Below are 13,749 nucleotides of genomic sequence, written 5' to 3' on the forward strand. Positions count from 1 at the left end.
CCACGACCTGCAACAAATGATGATGCCCAAGTAGGTATTTTAGCTGCTGTCGCGGCTAATCCGCACATCAGTTGCAGACAAATTGCGCGAGAATCGGGAGTCTCAAAAACGTCGGTGTTGAGAATGCTACATCAACATCGATTGCACCCGTACCATATTTCTATGCACCAGGAACTGCACGGCGACGGCTTTCAACGTCGTCTACAGTTCTGCCACTAGGCACAAAAGAAATTACGGGACGGTGACAGATTTTTTGCACAATCCGCCAGGTTTGCCGAGAGCGCTAATGCGCTGCTTCTTGGACTCGGGTAGGCGTCCCGGCCCCGGATCGAATCCGCCCGCCGGATTAACGACGAGGGCCGGTGTGCCGGCCAGCCTGGATGTGGTTTTTAGGCGGTTATCCACATCCCTCTAGGTGAATACCGGCCTGGTCCCCACGTTCCGCCTCAGTTACACGCCTCACAGACATTTGAAACACATCTGCACTTTTCCATGTTTTACACTAGACACAGACAGACCCCTTCAAATTAACATTCCAATTCCGATTTAACCACGCCAACCCCGCGCAAAATGCGGGACAAAGGCGCAAGCGATAGATAGACAAATTTATTGTACGCATTCTTTTTAGTGGCGAAGCGTCACTCCCCAACAGCGGTAACGTAAACCGGCGTAAATGGTTCAAATGGCTCTGAGCACTATGGGACTTAACATCTGAGGTCATCAGTCCCCTAGAACTTAGAACTGCTTAAACCTAACTAACCTAAGGACATTACACACATCCATGCCCGAGGAAGGATTCGAACCTGCGACCGTAGCGGTCGCGCGGTTCCAGACTGAAGCGCCTAGAGCCGCTCGGCCACACCGGCCGGCTAAATCGGCATAATATGAACTATTGGGCTATGGCTGCGACAAGTGATACATCAGCGTCCTTGGCGGGTTAATGTATGGTGCGGCATTATGGGAGGAAGGATAATTGGCCCCCATTTCATCGATGGCAATCTAAATGGTGCAATGTATGCTGATTTCCTACATAATGTTCAACCGATGTTACCACAAGATGTTTCACTGCATGACAGAATGGCGATGTACATCCAACATAATGGATGTCCGGCACGTAGCTCGCTTGTGGTTGAGGCGGTACTGAATAGCATATTTCATGACAGGTGGATTGGTCGTAGAAGCACCATACCATGGCCCGCACGTTCTCCGGATCTGTCGTCCCCGGATTTCTTTCTGTGGGGAAAGTTGAAGGATATTTGCTGTCGTGATCCACCGACAACGCCTGACGACATGCGTCAGCGCATTGTCAGTGCATGTGCGAACATTACGGAAGGCGAACTAATCGCTGTTGAGACGAATGTCGTTACACGTATTGCCAAATGCATTGAGGTTAACGGACATCACTTTGAGCATTTATTGCATTTATGTGGTGTTTACAGTTAATCACGTTGTAACAGCATGCGTTCTCAGAAATGATAAGTTCACGAAGGTACATGTATCACATTGGAACAACCGAAATAAAATTTTCAAACGTACCTACGTACTATATTTTAATTTAAAAAACCTACCTGTTGCCAGCTGTTCGTCTAAAATTGTGAGCCATATATTTGTGACTATTACAGCGCCATCTATCCCAAAGCGAAAAAAGTGGTCCAGCTAAAACATTCATATTTCTTTACGTACTACACGAAGTTGTAATAAAAAATGGGGGTTCCTATTTTAAAAGAAAGCACAGTTGTTATCCGTTTGACCTATGGCAGCGCCATCTAGCGGCCCAACCATAGCGCCATCTGGTTTCCCCCTTCAAGCTAGACAAGCTTCGTTCTTTGTAGTTTTTTCGTTTGACGCTTATTTCGTGAGATATTTTGCCCGGTCACAATCAATGGACCACCCTGTATATGTCAACTTTAACTTCGACAAGAGCCTTACGTTAATGCTCTACCACACTTGGGATCTAAACTTAACATCTGAAATGGTATCTCGCTACAGTCGTAAACTACGGCTTGAGATTTTTTTGTTCTAAAGATGAATGTCTCATGTGACAAGTGCCATTTGGCTTCATTCAGTGTACAATATCGGCATGTGACGTAACAAGTGAGTACGCTTATATTACATTTTTTTTGTCTACAGCTGCTACTTTGTTATGTTTAAAATATTTTTGTAACCACCAATGTAAGTTTTAGGGTCCATTACACCTTCTGAAGAAGATTAATTTTATAACCATCGATACCTGCTCAAGGGTTCCAATAAACCTTTATTTGCAACTCGTTCGTTGATGTAACCAGCTTCTCCAAGTTTATTTAAAAAGAGTGGAACTAACGTCAGTCAAGAAGTTCCTTGAGCTGATTGGTAATAACTTAAAGGTATTAGTAGCTCACAAAATAATATATCAGAACTAGATGCGAAGAAATGAAGGAGTATAGCACTGCTACTTGTTTTACAGTATAGAAGAATGTCTTTTTTGTAAAAGATATGTATTATTATGTATTGGTGCACAAGCAAAAACATGCTAAATGTGAACACAAGTGTTACGATAAAGCTATGTTGAAGTAAGTCGTGAAATCTCAAAGTAATTAGAAAGTTGATAAAATAAGAGCAGTAAGAACATTATTAAAAATGTTCAAATGTGTGTGAAATCTTATGGGACTTAGCTGCTAAGGTCATCAGTCCCTAAGCTTACACAATACTTAACGTAAATGATTCTGAGGACACACACACACACCCATGCCCGAGGGAGGACTCGAACCTCCGCCGGGACAAGCCGTACAGTCCATGACTGCAGCCCCATCAGACCGCTCGGCTAATCCCGCGCGGTTGAGAACAGCGTCAAATAGATCGCAAGAACGTTTTTCTTTAGAATCGATTTATTCATTCAGTAGTCTTTGTGGCCGAAATGTGCTTCTTTAAAATTGATTTATTCATTCAGTAGTCTTTGTGGCCGACTTTTGAATTGATTGTAAATCTCAATTTCCTTAAGGGCCTTAATAAAAGAGCTCGAGAAGCGTTATACTTACATTGTCTTTGATTGTCCCCACTGACCGTTTACTTCGTAAAATTGTTCAAATAGGGACTTATTGCATACAATTCAAGTAGTATGTTCCTTAAAGTTAGTATAGAAGTTGCGGCCTGCCTGCCGTGTGTATTGCTTATCACACTCACTACACATAGAGTTGTAAATAACAGGCAATAAAATCTGTTATGGTGGTTGCCTACTGTATGTTTCAGGTTTTTTTTCTGAAGAGAATCTCTAATAACGTAACTGATAATGTCCTTATTCCTAAACAATCTAAATATTTTGTCTGATACGTGGCTCGCATACATCATACTGACAAAACTGAGTCTTGCTGTGGATGATATATTTGGAGGTTCTCGTTTCATCTTATTCAATATTGCGTAAACCTCGTCAGCACTGTAATCGTTTATTCTTGCTATTTGTTTCAAGACAAAAATTTCTTTTTGAGTTTCATTAGGCTCTAGCGGTAGCTTTAACACTCCGCGAATCGTAGAAGTGAAATTACTTTTATATATTTATATGAATGACAAGATTTGGCCTTAGCCTGCAGCTGACAATAGGTATCTCTTATCGAGTTCGATGGCTCTGCGCCTCGGCTCCGCGCGTCATCAAAAATGGTTCAAATGGCTCTGAGCACTATGGGACTCAACATCTTAGGTCATAAGTCCCCTAGAACTTAGAACTACTTAAACCTAACTAACCTAAGGACATCACACACACCCATGCCCGAGGCAGGATTCGAATCTGCGACTGTAGCAGTCCCGCGGTTCCGGACTGCAGCGCCAGAACCGCTAGACCACCGCAGACGGCCGCGCGTCATCAGTGGGCACCCATGATGTACAATGAGGGATATACCGGAACTATCATTCAGAGCAATAAAGTGTAGTAAACATGGGCTCTAAAATGTATACCTTATGAGTTATGAGGACTTCTTCATCGTCGATACTGTGAAACACTCTCTTCCACAGATCTCGTCTTCTGAACACGTGCTCACAGCTATTAAGGTATGCATTTTAGAGACCATGTTTACTAGACCATTTTGTTCCGAATGATCGTTCCCCTCATATCTCTGAATACTGACCGCCCGTTTGGGATACCCTGAATACACGTATTTTTGGTTCCAATGGCTCTGAGCATTATGGGACTTAACATCTGAGGTCATCAGTCCCCTAAAACTTGGAACTACTCAAACCTAGCTAACCTTAGGACATCACACACATCCATGCCCCAGGTACGATTCGAACCTGAGACCGTAGCAGTCACGCGGTTCCGGACTGAAGCGCCTAGAGCCGCTCAGCCACAGCGGCCGGCACATACTTTTGTTTTGTAACTATGTTGCTTACTTAATGCTATGTAAGGCGAATAGCTGCATTATTCCTGGCCTGACTCGTTAATTTCAGAATTAGATACTGGTCTGATGATTATCTTTATATGACTGAAAGCAGTTTACATAATAAGAAACACCATTTGCGATCTAGACGAACCGTATTCGTTAAAACAGTGTTATAAATTTGAGACACGAATACTGAATTTTCACTCGGATTCTCTTGTCTCTGAATTCATTCACGTTGGAATATGACCTTTACGTTACTCAACAGCAGAATGAGCACTGCAGGACCACGTAACCCCAATAGTTCACAGTTAGTAAGCAGCTAACTGCGATACTGTTTTCTCCTCCTTGTGTACCAAGATATGAAACAGTTTGTTATGTGTGTAGATAGGTTTAAGAATCTTATTTTGTACGTTCTCAGACGTATATGAGTCATTTTAGCGTAATAATATATTTACAGTTACATTTGAAAGCAAACGATCATGTGTTTGAGAATTTACGGCGCGCGATAATTGGACAAAAACTTAAAAGCTTTATCTTATTTTTAGCAATATAATAAACTCCTACTTTCTTCTTTAGTTCAAATAGAAAAAATTCTAGAGCAACCTAGATTTATCGACTACTTTCTGAGCAACACAATTAGTTGTCTCCTAAACAAGTTCCTAAGCTAAAACCTTGAAGTGTCTGAATATTTTTGTATTCATTATATTTATAGCACATGACACAGTTAATCGGCTCCCGCTCTAGCTTGAGTACCTTGGATCTTTGAGAGAGTGACCCTCTCTTACTCGATCTCACAGCACGTTACCGTTGAGCAAACAACGATATCTGCCTCCGCGAGAGGAAGTGGTTTGGTCTGTAGCGATAAAAGATATATATGGCGCAAACAAAACAACAGATGATTAATCTGACTGGTTAGTCAAGCCTGTATGTTGTGCCAGTTCTTGATACAACGGAACTCAAATCGCCTCAGAATAAACACCTTTTTTGGGGAGAAGTAACTGCATTATTGTAAGGTCTGTTTTAAATCACTTATCGTAAGGTGATATTATAGAGAGAATTAATTTTGTTAGTTCCTTGTGTTTGAGACACACTGGGCAGGTTCGACATAGGGCACTGTGCCCACCGGTAAAGTGAATATATGTTGGTTGACTGCCTCACACAGACATCACTACTGTGTGGGTACGCGCAGCACGCACTTCTTGTATTACTTTTGCACTGTTTGCTGCCATGTCCAAATCGCAAAAAGTTACAGTATTGTAAGACGGAGGGTACAGACAGGTCGACTGGACAGCGAGCTCCAAGAATATAAACAAACTGTGAGAACGTCTGTGATTTAAATGTCGCAGCACAAACTGGAGACGTCTTTGTTACCTTTTGCCCATTCAGATTATAATTTTGATAAATCTGCTGATGGCAATAAGTTTGCAGCAACACATCATTTCCGGTAGTAATTCGTTCAGAGGTTTCGACATTATTGATCACGTCTTGTTTAATAGTGAAGACCTTCGAAATATGGTCCTCCAAATTTGTCTCGTCTGTCAAAGAGTTTTGAGCCAAGTAACTGGCAGGTAATCCTGACACAGTCTCAACTTTCACACGGTTTTTCTCTGTCACCGTAATATTGACTATACGTTTCAATAACTCACATTCCTCTCTGCTTAGTTTTTTTCTCGTGCCACAAGCTGGAACCTGCCTGTGTTGCTGTTTCTGCTTTCAACAAATAAGATGAAATGCCCTTTGTCGGTATTGCGTATATGTTAGCAGCACAACTTACTTGTTGGTGGGAGATAGTACCTTCTTGAGTGGCGTCGACACGTAGCTCTCTCTCCACTTTGTCTCGTTGATCGCCTGCTTCCTCTTCCGTGCGGTGCCGTTGGCGTTTCAGCGAGGGCTACAAGTCTGTTGCTGCAGCTGCGTCGACAGTTGGAACATGTTGGTATGTGTCTGCGTTGTGCGACGGGATGACTGCGTCGCTAATCGCTTCTCTGATGCGTGCATGAAGTGCACCAGTATCCACTGCGACACTGTGTGGCTGCTTTTGTGAGGAGCAGGGGGGCTGCAATCGCCACCGCCCATAGTAGTGATCGCAGTGTAGAAAAAGTTTTAACGATTTCGCAAAGCCTACGAAAGTTTATCGAATACCGGAACGAATGATCACTGTTTACACTGCGCGAACACGAGCCGGTTAACAAGTGTTTACACACACTGAGTGCACCGATGTTCACATTTCCGTGTCCCAGAGCGAACTGACAAAGGACTTTGCAAACCCTCGACGTCAACATGGCGTTTCCGACCACAGATACTTCAGTCGTACCTTTTTCGACTTTCAAAGAAAGGCGCAACAGTGGGGGAGGCTCTGATCCGAAATACAACTGTGCAAAACTGGTTGGTCGGAAGTGCCACGGTACTTGTAGCTCCTACAAAAAGGGTCGGAAACGCCGCGGTCCGAAAGTCCAAGGAGCCGAATTATACGCATTAAAAAGGAAAATTCAAAAATGAAAACATCAACAGTAATATCAAAACATCGCATGAAGTATACACCAGCCTATACACTGACTCCAAAATCGGTTTTGACCTCGACTACATTCTGTCTAAACTACACACACTGTGCACTACTGTTTCAGCGAAAAGCATTTTATGATCTACTTATATTCTCCGTCTATAAACATTATTAGCGCCTATACACAGAACCATAGGTAGGTGCATCTTTTAAGTCATTACGAAAGGAGAAAGAGAGAGATATTACCGCAAAATCACAGTTAAGCAGTAACAGATAGCTCTAATATTTTGTTTGAATAATAATGGTTAAGGTGTCTCCCAAATAACGACATATGCACAGCAGTGGCAATTTTCTCGTAACAATGAAAAACTGAGCTTCGAAATTTAATATCCTGGGCATATGCAGTAAGTAAAATCAGTGAAGGAGCAGCTGAAAGACTGCCAATTAGTGGAACATACTAGCAGGTGGACTATTAAATTTAATCAGTAATTACTCAGTCCATGAGCAGTTCATGTCGGAGATACGTCATAACGTTTTCACTAGCTTTCACTAACCTTCATACGTAAAAAGAGGAAAATAGTCGACTCTCCTCATGAATTTGTGTATAGCCGACCATTTGGTATCTCGCCCTTATTGTTATTCCATGAGAAACGCCATGGATTTAGTACAATCGTTTCAATGCCTATCTGAGACACCATTTCTCTAAATTTATCTAAGAACATTTCCCGTGAAGAACGTCACTCTCTTCCTAAAATTTGGACTAACTTCCGTCAGAAGGTACTGTACATCACGTTATGGATAAGACTATGATGACCAGCATAACTGAAAACTTCTTTGGGTGAATTGCAGCACTTGTGCGTAATAGAAAAAGAGGTCGCGTGAAAGTTCCGCTGAGAAAATATGTAGTGTTTTCCGGCATTTCAAAACAAATACAATCCTTCTGTTCGTCGCTCTTACAGTTGATTTAACATATATTATATCGCTTCATAACTTCGGCATTATTTATTCAACATACGGTATCAAGATCCTTATTCCTGTCGCCGTAATGACGGGAGTTTCTCATATCCCTTACCTGGCTTTTATGCGCACTGAACTGTCATCCTGTCTAATGCGTTCTGGATTTCCCTATAATTATGTAGTAACTACACATCCTTTCAGACAACAGAGTCAGCTGGGAACAGTCTCTAAATATTGCCCACTGGGGCTGACTTTGGTCATATCAACGCAGCTCTCGAGCACGCCTCCCCCTCGCCCTCAGTGTAGACATCTAGTTACTAGTTGAGAGTGCGATACGACGTCTAACTTCTTCTGGAAATTGAAGGACACGCTATTTACATAGTCATCAGCACCCATACATTGCGAGATTTTTGTGTGTGTGAACTAGCTGTATTTCACAGGAATTTGGTTTCCTGAATCATTGTTAACATAGTTTGCTGCTGCATATTTTTCCCTAGTTGAAATAAGAAGCTGCCTCGAAATTCAAAATTTCCTTGAAGCGCTTTTCACTTCCATTTGTACGAGCGCGAGTTTGTGGTGAGAAAAGGAGCAATGACTATGACGATTATGCTTGACAAAACCCGACATCATTCAGATTACTGCACATTTGTTTCAATCTGTCAGAAATTTTATCACCTCAGGAATAAGTTATAACTTAAATATTTAAAATGGGTGGAGCGGCTTGCCTAGTAACTTGGTCGATAGCAAAAGTGATGGCATTTGGTAGTGGTCTTGATCTGAGTATTACTACGGGCCACATCAAGATGTTTCGTTACAGCGTACACTTCAGTGAAGGATTTATTCTCAAGCATACGCGCCCTTTAAAATGTGGAGCGGACGACATTCCATGAACTGGGGTGTCAAACTAACTGACACCATAGATTGTCCGCCCCGATAGCTGAGTGGCAAGTCGGCTCTTAGCTGTGTTATGAAGCGGACGCGCGCGGGGCTCTGTGTGTCGCTCCGCAAGTGGGCCGTGTTAACTCGCGCGGGCAGTGGTATTGCAGTGTAAACAAATCACCTAAAACGACGATGGGGCTTTGTTATAGAAAGGCAACGATTAAAGTAACGTTCGATGCCCAGTACGCACGACCTAAGGCATACGAAGTAGAGCGTTTCCTGTGTGAAGTAATGCACGTCGATCCACAGTAACTTATCGGTATGCATCTTTCCATTATCTCCAGTACAGTTTACCTGAAACTTGTAGATGAAGCAGCGTGCGAACCACTTCTTCGACGTTCCACCGATGGGTATCGTTTCCACCACTCGGACGGCAACGTGGGTGTAGTGACTGTCGACCGTGCAGGACTCGGCGTTCGGAACATACGAATCTTCGAACTGCCGTTTGAAGTTCCGGCCGCGCATGTCGTAAACGTGCTACGGCCTTACGGGCAAGTACTAAGTCACGTGGAAGAAAAATGGCATACGTTAAAGACGTGTCCTGTACTGAATGGAGTATGTCAGGTGCGAATCGAACTGCGTAAACACATCCCATCGTACGTGAACCTTGGTGGCTGTCGAGCGATCGTCAATTATGACGGTCAACCGCGGACTTGTTCAGGGTGCGTGCAGGGAAGGCAAGTACGCTCTGAAAGCCTGCAGCGACGCCCAGTCCAGATAACACGTGCAGACACGACGCCTACATCGCAACCGACAACACTACCTATTACATACGTTGAGGCACCGAGGAACATGTCGGACGCGCACATAGTTCCATTACAGTTGCCGACTCCCGCGGTCTCGGTTTCTGCGCCCACGACGACGCAGCCTCCATCGGAACCGTCGTCGTGCTCGACAGTAGCGACCACGTCTGCACCCCAGGCGTGTGAGGAAAGAGAGCATCAACAAGCTGATTCGAGGACGCGTAAGATGCCTACTGTTTGCCGTGAACCACAGGGCGCGGACACGCGTTCTCGCAAGCAGAAGTCGCCCAAGCGACGAAAGAAGAGAACGCTGTCTGCAGGAAATGATTCTCGAGATTGTGACACGTTGCAGGAGGATGAGGAAAATCCATCTGCGGCCAGGGCTGTGGACCTGACACAAGCGGTTCCTGGTTAGCTGCTGGCAACTTCCGCCCAAGGACAGAGCCGAGTTGACGATGCTCAGCTCACCGACGAGCCCCCAGGCGATTTTGCGGCTAAGACATCGGAAGAACGTCATGCGTCGCCTAACGTACCACATCTTCAGCTTGGTGATTGGGCGTCCGAGATGGAGATGGAAAGAATGATATCAGACTCGAGTGACAACCAGATGCCCGCGGCCGGCGGAACGTCGGACGGACATCATGTCTCAACCGATCAATCTAATTCTATGTGATTACTCTGCTATTCACAATAAAGTGTCTGGCAGAGGGTTCAATGAACCGCCTTCAAGTTGTCTCTCTACCGTTCCACTCTCGAACGGCAGGCGGGAAAAACGAGCACTTAAATTTTTCTGTGCGAGCCTTGATTTCTCTTATTTTATCGTGATGATCATTTCTCCCTATGTAGGTGGATGCCAACAGAATGTTTTCGCAATCGGAGGAGAAAACTCGTGATTGAAATTTCATGAGAAGATCCCGTCGCAACGAAAAACGCCTTTGCTTTAATGATTGCCACTCCAGTTCACGTATCATGTCTGTGACATTATCTCTCCTATTTCGCGATAATACAAAACGAGCAGCCCTTCTTTGTTCTTTTTCGATGTCATCCGTCAGTCCCACCTAATGCGGATCCCACACCGCACAGCAATATTCCAGAATATGGCGGACAAGAGTGGTATAAGCAGTCTCTTTAGTAGACCTGTTGCCAATGAATCGCAGTCTTTGGTTTGCTCTACCCACAATATTATCTATGTGATCGTTCCAATTTAGGTTATTTGTGATTGTAGTCCCTAAGTATTTAGTTGAATTTACAGCCTTCAGATTTGTGCGACTTATCGCGTAATCGAAATTTAGCTGATTTCTTTTAGTACTCATGTGAATAACTTCACACTTTTCCTTATTCAGGGTCAATTTCAACTTTTCGCACCATACAGATATCTTATCTAAATCATTTTGCAAGTAGTTTTGATCATCTGATGACTTCACAAGACGGTAAATGACAGCATCATCTGCAAACAATCTAAGACGGCTACTCACATTGTCTCCTATGTCGTTAATATAGATCAGGACAAATAGAAGGCCTATAACACTTCCTCGGGGAAAGCAGGATATTACTTGTGTTACACTCGATGACTTTCCGTCTATTACTACGAAATGTGACCTTTCCGACAGGGAATCACGAATCCAGTCGCACAACTGGTTAGAAGACGCTTGTGAGGAACGGTGTCGAAAGCCTTCTGGAAATTTAAAAATATGGAATCAATTTGACATCCCCTGTCGATATCACTTATTACTTAAAGAGTATAAAGAGCTAGTTGTGTTTCACAAGAAAGATATTTTCTGAAACCGTGCTGACTATGTGTCAGTAAATCGTTTTCTTCGAGCTACTTCATAATGTTCGGATATAGTATATGTTCCAAAACCCTACTGCAAATCGACGTTAGTGATATAGGCCTGTAATTCAGCGGATTACTCCTACTTCCCTTTTTGAGTATTGGTGTGACTTGAGCAATTTTCCAGTCTTTAGGTACGGATCTTTCTGTGAGAGAGTGGTTGTATATAATTGCTAAATATGGAGCTATTTTATCAGAATTCTATGAGAGGGACCTGACTGGTATACAGTCTGGACCGGAGGCCTTGCCTTTATTAAGTGATTTAAGCTGCTTTGTTACACCGAGGATATCTACTTCTATGTTTCTCATCTTGGTAGTTACTCTTGATTGTAATTCAGAAATATTTACTTGGTCTTCTTTTGTGAAGGAGTTTCGGAAAACCGTGTTTAATAACTCTGCTTCAGTGACTTCGCCGTTGTTATTGCGCAGTGAAGGTATTGATTGCGTCTTGCCACTGGTGTGCTTTATGTATGACCAGAATCTCTTTGGGTTTTCTGCCAGATTTTGAGACAGAATTTCGTTGTGAAAATTATTAAAAGCATCTTCCATTAAAGTATGCGCCATATTTCGAACTTCTGTAAAACTTCGCCAATCTTGGGGATTTTGCGTTCTTTTAAATTTGGGATGCTTTTTTCGTTGCTTCTGCAACAACGATCTGACTCGTTTCGTCTACTATGGGGGATCGGTACCATCACTTATTAATTTATGTGGTATATATCTCTCGATTGCTGTCAATACTCTCTCTTTGAAAGCATTCCACAACTTTTCTACACTTACATGATCAGATCGGAAGGAGTGAAGACTGTCTCTTAAAGAGGCGTAAAGAGAATTTTCATCAGCTTTTTTGAATAGGTATAGTTTGCGTTTCTTTTTGATGGTTGTAGGTTTTACGGTATTCAGCCTAGCAGCAACTGCCTTGTGGTCGCTAATCCCTGTATTCGTCACAATACTCACTATTTGTCCAGGAGTATTTGTTGCCAAAAGGTCAAGTATGCTTTCGCAACCATTTAGGCTTCGAGTGGGCACATGAACCAATTGTTCAAAATAATTTTATGAGAAAACATTCAGTACAATTTCGGATGACGTTTCATGCCTGCCGCCGGCTTTAAACGTATAATTTTTCAGCATATCGAGGGTAGATTAAAGTCACCACCGACTGTAATTGTATGGGCGGGGTACTTATTTGAAATGAGACTCAAGTTTTCTTTGAACTGTTCAGCAACTATATTTTCTGAGCCGGAAGGTCGGTAAAACGATCCAGTTAATAGTGTAGTCCGATTGTCAGGTATAACCTCTACCCATACTATTTCACACGAACTGTCTACTTCAAAAAACGAAACTTCCTGGCAGATTAAAGCTGTGTGCCCGACCGAGACTCGAACTCGGGACCGTTGCCTTTCGCGGGCAAGTGCTCTACCAACTGAACTACCGAAGCACGACTCACGCCCGATACCCACAGCTTTACTTCTGCCAGTACCTCGTCTCCTACCTTCCAAACTTTACAGAAGCTCTCCTGCGAACCTTGCAGAACTAGCACTCCTGAAAGAAAGGATATTGCGGAGACATGGCTTAGCCACAGCCTGTTTCATATCAGCGCACACTCCGCTGTACAGTGAAAATCTCATTCTGGAAACATCCCCCAGGCTGTGGCTAAGCCATGTCTCCGCAATATCCTTTCTTTCAGGAGTGCTAGTTCTGCAAGGTTCGCAGGAGAGTTTCTGTAAAGTTTGCAAGGTAGGAGACGAGGTACTGGCAGAAGTAAAGCTGTGAGTATCGGGCGTGAGTCGTGCTTCGGTAGCTCAGTTGGTAGAGCATTTGCCCGCGAAAGGCAAAGGTCCCGAGTTCGAGTCTCGGTCGGGCACACGGTTTTAATCTGCCAGGAAGTTTCATATCAGCGCACACTCCACTGCAGAGTGAAAATCTCATTCTGGATCTATCTACTTCAATTTCGATACAAGGCAAACTACCTGTGACAGCAATAAATACTCCACCACCAACTGTATTTAATCAGTCCTTTCTGAACACTGTTAGATCGTTTGAAAAAAAATCGGCTGAACTTACTTCCGGCTTTAGCCAGTTCTCTGTACTTATAACTATTTGAGCTTCAGTGCTTTCTATTAGGGCTTGGAGCTCTGGTTCTTTCCCAACACAGCTACGACAATTTACAACTACAATACCAATCGTTTCTACAACTACCTTACTGCGTTTTACCTGCCCACTTCTAGACGGACGCCCATTCTGTGGTTCCCTGAGACCCTCTAACCTAAAAAATCGCCCAGTCCTTTCCACGCAGCCCCCGCTACCCGTGTAGCCGCCTCCTGTATGTAGTGGAATCCTGACCTCTTAAGGGGAACCGGGAAACCCACCAGCCGATGGCGCAAGTCAAGGAATCTGCAGCCGGTGCGGGTGACAGGGAAGGTCGGACGGACGATG

The 13,749-nt window shown here is 43.6% G+C and overlaps 1 non-coding gene across 1 annotated transcript; it reads left to right on the forward strand.

Moving 5' to 3' along the window:
• Positions 1–13,103: 13,103 nt before the first annotated feature.
• Positions 13,104–13,178, forward strand: Trnas-cga. The gene has a single exon. It is a non-coding gene; the product is annotated as a tRNA-Ser (tRNA).
• Positions 13,179–13,749: the final 571 nt, after the last annotated feature.

This window comes from Schistocerca americana, chromosome X (assembly GCF_021461395.2).
Source record: "Schistocerca americana isolate TAMUIC-IGC-003095 chromosome X, iqSchAmer2.1, whole genome shotgun sequence".
In the NCBI taxonomy this organism is placed as follows: Eukaryota; Metazoa; Arthropoda; class Insecta; order Orthoptera; family Acrididae; genus Schistocerca; species Schistocerca americana.